Consider the following 9,811-nt stretch of genomic DNA (forward strand, 5'->3'; position numbering starts at 1 on the left):
CAGTTAAAAGTAAAAAATATTAGCTTGGATCAAAGAAGTCCAGTGAAATCTGGTGCATAACATAATTCCTAGAGAAGGGGCATTTACATCATATTTGTGAAGATGATATCCCCTGAAGTTGTGCAGTGCACACCCTAGTAGTCCTGGATCCAACTGTAGAAAAAAATGAAAATAAAAGGATAGAAAAATAGGTATTATGTGAGTATGAAACAAAGAATAGCTGGTGTAGCTATACTAAAATTAAAATAAAATTTAAGGCAAAAGACATAGTTAGAGAATCACTTAATAATAAGTTCAATTTGTAAGAAGATGTGACAATTTAAAACATCTATGCACTTACTGATAGAGATTCAAAATATGAACATCAGAAATTGATAGAGCCACAAGAAGTCAGTTAGAGAACCAAAAAGGATACAAGCAAAATGACACTAAAACAGACTGTAACTCACCTCTCTCAGGAATTGGAAGACAAAAATTACCACTCAGGGTTTTATCATCTCTCTCCCAACAATTGATAGAATGACAGGGAAAAATCAATAAAGAAAAGAATAGAGGTTGAAAATGAATAAATTAGTCATCCATTATGAGGAGTTAATAAACTTTCATAAAGAAGAAAGTAATAAAAATGGTAAGAACAGGATAGAAGAGATTAACATAGCTGAAATTTGGTTCCTTGAAAAGACAAAATTTTAAGACACCTGGTAAATTAATGGAAAAATTAAAAAGAAGGAAAGAAGTCTCAAATAATCAACATAATGAAAGAATAAGGAATCATCACACTTATAACACAGAAACATTGTTTGGAAGATATTATGAACACCCTTGTCAATGAAATGAACATTTTAGATAAAATTCACAAAATCTTAGAAAAATATAATTTATAAATCTCTCAAGAAGAAACATAATATGCTGATCCATCTCCCAACTTTTATATATTCTTACTAGAAACCTAAAATGGCTTAAATTTAGAAGCCATTATGCAAGGTCTTAAAAATCTTCTTGCACTTTTACCCAACAGTCTCAATTCTTGGAAACTTTCATAAGAAATTGCGCCTAACTGCACAATCTTGTGGCATAAACATATCCCAAGAGTTATTTATACAAAAAAAGAAAATTGAACCAAATCTAATGTGAAACTATTGCTGAATATCTAAGGAACTAGAGTCAAATGAGCTCAAAACACTTATTTTTCCCAATTTCTCACTGGAACTATGAGAGATCTCCTTGCGGTTCATTTATATTTTACTGGGGGCATATTCTATAAATGTTCAGAAACAAAGGCATTCGTTCAATGAATCATGATAAGAAATACAATCAAGTTTTTAGAAATGATTGTGTTGGGGTAAATGCACTGAAACGGAAAGTGTCTTAAAATAATTTGTTATATAATTTTAAAAAGAGCTTATAAAATAGTATTTACAGTATACTGCTATTTGGAAAATGAACAGAATCTAATGAAATGAAATCTAAGCAGATAGACAGAAAAAAAAGATATTTCTGGGTGGTAGATTCATAGGTTAACTTTTACTTTTCCCTTTGGGGCCAAAGCAAATCACAAATCCAGCCTAGATTAAAAGAGTAGGGGCATCAGTTTCACCTTTGGATGGGAGGAAAGACTGACTGTGTGGATCAAGAAGATATTGGAGAATTAAATCCTCCCTTCTACACTCAAGAACATACCTCAGTAGACTGTAGAGTTGCTCTTGGAAACTATTCAAGGGAATTGAAACACTGATACAATAAATGGTTCCTACCATGAATCTGTCTTACCACTGAGAGGTTCCATGCCTAAACCGTGAGATCTGGCTTCTAATGAAATACTAAGATGATCAACATGTTGAAAACCAATATTTTAAATTATTAATCTTGCAGTGAGTTCCGCCTCAACAAGAAAATTTTGAATAGAAAGTTGTAGTTTCCAATCCTTCATTACTCAGAGTCTGTCAACTCTCTGGTGCACTACAATGATCATATTGTAAACTCTATTTCTTCAAATTAATATAATTTATATCGTAATGTTCTGTAACATCATGTAAGCCCTTGATACATATTCATTTATTACTGATCTTTAAAAGGAAATTCTAAATAAAATGAATTGTCAGTAGTGTAAACTTAACCAAGTACATGAAAAGATCTTGACATGTGGCAATTACTCAAAGAATATGAGCTAATATTGCTAAAAAAAAACTTTAAACAAAGCTCTGAAATTTATTAAAATTTTCTGTTTAAAGATAAGAGATAGAAGAAAAAAGAAGAGATTTAAATTGCTGAATCTGCTGTAAAAGAACTGGGTATAAAATTTTGAGATTGCAGATATGGTATTTGTTGTCTTACCGAATTAGAATATTTTGCAGAAGAAATAATTATTTTTTTATCCATTTGATATTTATCAAGTGCAGTGTTTCTAACGTCCTTGCATCAGCTTCCTGGGGTCAACTTCAAGGACCTAAGTTTTATATGCATTGTGCTTTGTACACAAATATCCAAGAAGGGAAACATGATTATATGTAGAATTGTCTGGGGTAATTAAAAAAATTATCATGAGTTATGGCTGCCACTCCAGAATGAAAAAATCAGACTTTGGGGAGTGGGGCTCAGGCAGTGCTATTGTCTAAAAGCTCTTTCAATGACTCTCATGTGTAGTCCAGGGTTGAGAATTACTACTTTAGGCAATTTTGAAAGCTTGAAGGTCTCGGAGAAGTGACCGACCTCAGCACTGATGAGGATGTCCCTGAATACCCTTAGGAAGCCAGCAATTATTTTGGGAAGCTTTACCCTTGTGCACAAGTTCTCTTGAGTGTATAAGGGGAAAAAAAAAGCCAAAATCAGGATAAGCTGATAAGGCACAGTGTCCTTGTAAATTAGATCACGGTTCAGAGAGAAACTCAGTTTTATAGGGACACAGGGTTAGTAATAGCAAAACCAAGAATTATCTGTTGTAATGCTTAAAACAGAGCATTCTATTTCAGGGAACAGAATTATTGCCACTCTGGGGACTCAGGAGCGCACGTCCATCTGTGATTAATGAAACTCAGTTATAAATTTCACTGGATTTGGCGTTAATACTGCTGGTAAACCTTATCAGTTATACAGTAACCATTATTTTTCGAAACAAGAATGGTTTTGAAATTGCAATGCATTTTATAATCAGTGAGGACCCTCATGTGGTATTCTTTTCCATTATTACTAAATTGAAAGTCTGTGTTAAAATTTATGACATAGTAGATTCAGGGAAACACGGTGTTTCCAGGGTTCTCCAGAACTAGGCTTGTGGGTAAGACCTGGTATTAGAGTTAGCTGTGAGGATTTAAGGTTGTTAAGAGGGAAAAGAGATCAAAACTGAAATGATAGATCATAACACAACCAAGATATTGAACAAAGACAGCTTCTAGTTCTTAAAAGCTTGTGCTCTAGTATGAGAAACAGGCCAAGACCAGTGACCTACCCTGAGAACACCGTCCAGCAAAAATCAAGTGGGTTGTTCATGAGACCACTTTCTCAACTGCTCATGCCCTCTGTTGGTGGTCAGCAGAGTGGATAAGAATCTGTCCTGGCACAGTTTTGCTTTTATCTTTCAAAATTTGTACGTTGGAAGGTGGAAAGTTGTGAAGTTTCACTGCCAAGTTCTGTGGAACACAGTATATGCTCTAAAAATACAGGATCAAGATCAAAAAGGACAAGGAAAGGATGAATGAGTTGGAGTCGGGATATAAAGAATTTCAATAGGTAAAGAGGGGGCTTTTCAGGGGCTAATGGATGTGCGACTCTTGAGGGGCATTCCTGGCACCATGCCTGGTCTGGAACAGCTCCTGATTCAGCCCCGGAAGTCCTTATTGGTTAATCCAGACGTAATGGGCAAAGGCAAGAATCCACTTGCAAACAGCTGAAATGTGACCGTATTCTTTTCTCTCTGCTTTTCACTCTTGACGCAGAATTGGAGCTTAAGCCTCTCTGAGAATTTTCGATCAGCGCTGGAACTTCATGCCAACGTTCCTTAACCATAGAGGCCAGTTTCTCATCCCGCAAAACCTGTGCCAGAAAAGAACTCCCACTGACTTGCAGAGCAGTTCTGACTCAGACAGACCCCCCTGAGGGCACAGAGCAGCATGAGCAGAGAGAGGACTGTGCACACGTCCCGATTCTTGACAGGGTGGGGAGGTGTCTATGGTGCTCTTTCCTTGGGGAAGAATCCCACACACTGAGTATAATTTCTAGGCTTGTCGAGTAATGGGGCAAAATTAAATTGGACTCTCCTTCTCTCTTAAATCTAATTAATCTTCCTCTGCCATGTACTCACTCCACTAAAATAGGGCATTAAAATTCCAGCACTTGGCTTTGCACTTTCTAGCAGCTTTCTATATGCAGCAGTAATCTGATCTACGAGTTCATAAAACCCTAATATGGAATGACTTAGAAAAATGAAAGATTTGGTCCTCAGCAAGTGAGTAACAAGATCTCAACTTGGAAGTATCAGATCCCAGCAGTAGAGAAGAAATGTCCCAGGGGTAGAATTATTATTATTATTATTATTATTATTATTATTATTATTATTATTATTATTATTATTACTATTATCATCATCATTGTTTGGTTTGTTGCATTAAGACTAAGCATCCGTCCCCGGTGTTAGTTGTTGGTGGAATTGCATGCTCAATGAACACATTTAAATATCCCTTTGGAATGATTTGCAGAAACAGCATTGCTTAAACCAGTCTGTAGCTGTCAGCCATTCATAATTAATTCTGAATTTGTTCTGGCTTCTGATTTTCACACAATTAGATACCAGAGCTTCTGTTGTCTGGAGGAAAAAAAATGTTTGCTTCAAAATGAGAATTAAAAACAACCCCATCATTGATTCAATGTACCTTACAGGTTCAGAATAGAAGAACATGGGGTTGAGTTAGCTGAACACAGGTATGTTTTATTACTTCTTTATAGTAAAGCTGTTACTGGAATCTCCTCCTCCCCCTCAAGTGAGGAAATCCCAGACAAAACTGCTCTTGTGTCTTGTCCAGGCCAGGACTACAAAAGGAGAAGTCACATTCTGGCCTCGGTTGTCCCGAGACAGAGGAATAAGCTAGCATGTTGAAACATTTAGAAATATACCACAAATATTTATGCAATATGGGCTGTTTATATGTGCATATACATGCATATGTTTACCTTATAATGACAGCATGAAAGCCAAGATTCCTACGTATTATACAACTTAGACCAAGTATCAACTATAGCTTTATGACACTGACTAGAGAGGGTGGACTAGACATCAGTCCCCTTTAACTTTAGATTACATGATTTTGCAGTTTATAGATATTTATACTTTCCTATAATTTGTATATATTATGACCGACTTAATAAAATGGAGAATATGAGCAGGTCATGTGCGTGCTCTTCGTTTCCTCCTGAAGGTCAAGTGTGTGAGTGTATGCAAGGGTGAGCTTCTAAAGGATTCTGTGCAGAAGTCATTGCAACAAGATGGCCACTGATGTTCAGGCATGTGTTTTGAAAGGACAGGAAATTATTTTATGCTTTTTAATATTCCTTATAATATTTACACCATTGCTTTGACAACTAAACATCTATGGAATAATTGATTGAAGGAAGGAAGAAAGGAATGAGTGAATTCATATCAAATAACATGTATAAAATCTAAAATAGAGATCAGTCAGATAGTAAATGTTTTAGACTTGGCAGTTCATACGGTCTCTGTTGCAACTGCTTAACTCTGCCATTTTAGAGCAAAAACAGCTATAGACAATGTGTAAACAAATGAGTGGGGCTGTGTTTCAATAAAACTTTATTTATAATGACAACCTGTGGGCTAAATTCGGCCAATGAGCAATCATTTGCCAATCAATGATCTAAAGCAACAAGGGAAATCTCTTATTCTCAAAATAACAAATTAACTTACAGGCATTTTAATGGTTTGCAAGACTGCATGGAAATGTCAGCTCAGAGGGAATCACTTCTCACACAATCCGTCTACTGGTGAGCCATTGATACACAGATGGTGCATAGGACCAGCCAAACTTTGGTACTTCATCTTCTCACTGTCACTACATTCCTACTGGCCTTGCTGCATTTGATGTGCTGTTCCCATTTCCAGGCTAAATGAGGGAAAGTGGGTAGATGGCATAAGAGGGCATTACAGGCGACTGCAGGCAGGCCAAATATCCCACTCATTAGTCACTTTGGATTTCAAGCTGAGTGAATGCGGCATTCATGAGTGCCCAGCGACGGCCCAGGCAAGATCCAGACAGTCTGCTGGCAGAAAGAAAGCTGAAAGCAAAGGGAAGCCTGTGTTGATTGTCATCTGTAGTCATGAGCCTGAGAAATTGTAGCTATGAATCAGCCTGTCTGAGGTTTCGCTGTCTATTTGACACAGTAAGGAAGATAATATTTGAAAAAGCTTTTAGGAATAAAATGAGTCTTAACCACCAGAGAGAAGAATCACAGTCTACAGCTACATTGCCTTGGGGTCTAATGATGATTCATTGTAAAATTAGACCAATTAAGCACCCTTCCTCAATTATGCAGTCTTGAGAGAGATAAGATCATGAGCTCCCTTTGACTCATGAAATCCTAAAATAAAAGGGATCTCAGAGATCTTCTGGTCAAGGGGTCATGGAATGTTGGAAGTATAGGACATCTCACTAGAGATCTGGTCAACCCTTTTATTTATACGTGAGGAAACTGAGTCATGGTGAGGGAAGGGGTGTCCAGTGACTCCTAGCTAATGGGTGGTGAAGGAAGAATTTGAACTAGCATTCTTGATTCTGGGTTGATAGATTGATTGGTTCATTTATGAATATAATTACAATTCATTCAACCAGTGTACTTGATACATTGTTTCCCAAAGTGATTTTATCAGACAACTCTGTTCGATTTTTCACAAGGATCGGGAGAAGACTTGCACTCCTCAGAACCTGCTTCAGGAAGTGGTGTGATGGTTACTCCACACTTTCAAGCCTTCTGACATCCACACACCCACTGCACAGGTGAAGAAGATGAGATCCAAAGAGTCTAGGATGATGGCTCCTGGATTAGGATGACCAAGAAATCTTTTTAAAATTCCAAATTCCTATGGCCCATCCAGACCAATAAACCATCATATCTGGGGATGAGGCAGAGATGCCTTATTTTTTGAAGTTTCCCAGGTGATTTCAATGGGCAGAAAGTTTGGGGGACCACTGAACCTGATGATGTTTTCTCATCTTATACCTCATGTGGGGAGACATCACCCATTGTGGGAGAAAATAATCTGAGGGCATCAGAAGAAATGGAATAACATTTTTCAAAAGGAGACCCTGCCTCATACACACACACAGACACACAGACACACACAAACACACACACACACACACACACACAGAGAAGTTCTGAAGAATAAAGTCCTCTAGGAAACCAAAGGAGTTATATCATAAAGCACTATTTTATTTAAAGAGAACTTCAAGTGTCAATTAGCTGTGAATGTTGTTTTATCTAATTATTTACTTGGAAGAATTAATCAGAAATTAGAGAATCAGTAAATTTTCAAAAGCACTTAATTTTGAAATTAGGTCTGAAAGTAATTAATGCTTCTTCTGACACTTCTACTAGTGCAGAGGTATGGTGGCATTTTGGTGGGAGTCTATCTGTCTAAGGTCCTGCTGTCTGTTTGGCAGCTCACCTCCTCTGTCTTTCAGCAAGCTGTACTGGAGATGCTGTTCAAAGATGCAAGCAGCAGTTGGATTCCTTCATGCTTTATACGAAGTGATTTTCTTGTGCTTGCTTGAAAGCTAAAACCTAAATTTTTAGAAGACATTGTGTTTATACTATATTTTAAAATTTAAAGTTACTTTGCAAATGTAATCAATCAAAGAAGTTGCAGGATACATCATAACTGAGCTCTCTCCTTAACTTGATGCTTTTGCATAAAAAGCGTATTATCCTATTCCACTGAAATTTCATATGTAATATTTTCTTGACTCTTCTTTATCAAATCTTCCCCTACCAGCCTCAGTTGGGCAGTAGGTGACCTTGGCATAATAAGCTAAAATAGAAGATCATGGTCAACCATTAAATGCATCCATCTGAATAAAATTCCTGATGCATATTTTTATGTGGTTGTTTCTGGATTGCAGTTTTGGGGTCTTTCAGAACTTGCTCACTTTTTTCAGTTCAAGATGAGGTCTCTGGTCCTGGCTTCCCTGGCACATTTCTGCTTTTACCATTTTTCTCCATGATTTCTGCTCTAGCTCATTTACTTGAAGCTCATCACATGCTCTGAGATCCTCTGGTCTTTCCAGGAGCCCCCTACCCCCAAGTTGTCCATCTAAAACCAATTAACTATCTCAAAACAGTCAAAAGCATCCTTGTTCCCAGGGGCTTCAAGTGGGAGTTGCATGCTGAGTACACTATTCTTACCTGGATTGTGTTTAATGAGGGTGACTTTGAGAGATGATGGGAGGAGCTAAGTGACTCCCCCTGCCCAGCCACCCCCTCAGTATATTCTCTCCTATAGACGTTTTGGGATTTAAGGCAAAAATAAAATAGTTCAACTCCTCATTCTTATGCTGATATTCAAATATCTTGCTTTCTCTAAGAAATGGTGTTGGGGGATTTAGGAAAGAACAGCTAAGAAAAGTTTGCTCTGAAAATCCAGAGACAGAGTCAATAGGAAAGAGCTGGAGCCTTGGTAAAAACAAAATCACAAAGCACTGAAGGTGTCTTCTACTGTTGTAGTGACAACCTAGGAAAATAAAGGCTGGTGACAGTGTTTGCATTTCTGAAACTTTAGCTAGCATGTCCATTGATGAAATATTTTACATTGATAAAACTTCCACCCTAAACAAAATACAGATCTATCCACGTTCAAGTTTTACATATGGGCACCTGACATCCCAGGATATCCTTGTGGCCCCCAGGTATTTTCATCCCTATGACCAATAAATGTTGATCTTAGAAACCATATGTCCTCAGATGCTTCTACTTCTGCAGCACTGTTCCTAGGACCATACTAACAAAAATGAATGTAATATCTAAAATGAATACATATATAATCTATTCCTGTGGGTGAGAGTTGAAAAGGAGAGAAAGGAAGGAGAGAGACTGAGATGCCCCGCACTAAGAAGATAGACATAAAAGAAATTTCAGATGGCCTTTCTGCCAACACATGACGGTCTTGTTTAATATGATAGGTCTGCCACCAGGACAATAGAATATGTCTTCCACCCTTCGGGACTTCCTTTCTATAATGGCATTAGCTCTCTTCCTATCAACCCAGCCTTTTAGTGTGCACAGCATGCATTTTTTGACTCCTTTTTCCTAAATCCTACAAATAGAAATTGGGGTCACTATGATGTGCCAAGCAGTGAAATAGGTGAGGATTAACTCATGGGGTGTGCCTTTCCACTACCAATGAACAACTCAAACACCACTGCTCTTTATCTTTAAGGACATCCACACTCCTTGTTTTAGAAACCCGTGTCAAGGTTTTTAGGATAGTTGCTTTCTTTCAAACATTTTAAGTCACTTTTCTTCAGTGAGTATGAAAAACGCAACCGAGAATGTGAGGGCGCTGGATTATCCCTTGGTAGCATTGTTCTGATTCATCACTACCTGTGAGACCGGTGGCGCTGGTGTTCTGTTGGTCTATGTGTTTGTGCATTCATGCATGCGTGTGTGTGTGTGTGTGTGTGTGTGTGTGTGTGTGTGTTTTCCTAGCTTGTTCATCTACAAGTTTTATTTCCTCATATTATCTGTTACTGGAGATCCCAATGAGACCCCCATAGTAAGATAAACAAAGCAGGAACAGTGACCTCACTTCTTA

Source organism: Camelus dromedarius, chromosome 18 (assembly GCF_036321535.1).
Source record: "Camelus dromedarius isolate mCamDro1 chromosome 18, mCamDro1.pat, whole genome shotgun sequence".
Classification (NCBI taxonomy): domain Eukaryota; kingdom Metazoa; phylum Chordata; class Mammalia; order Artiodactyla; family Camelidae; genus Camelus; species Camelus dromedarius.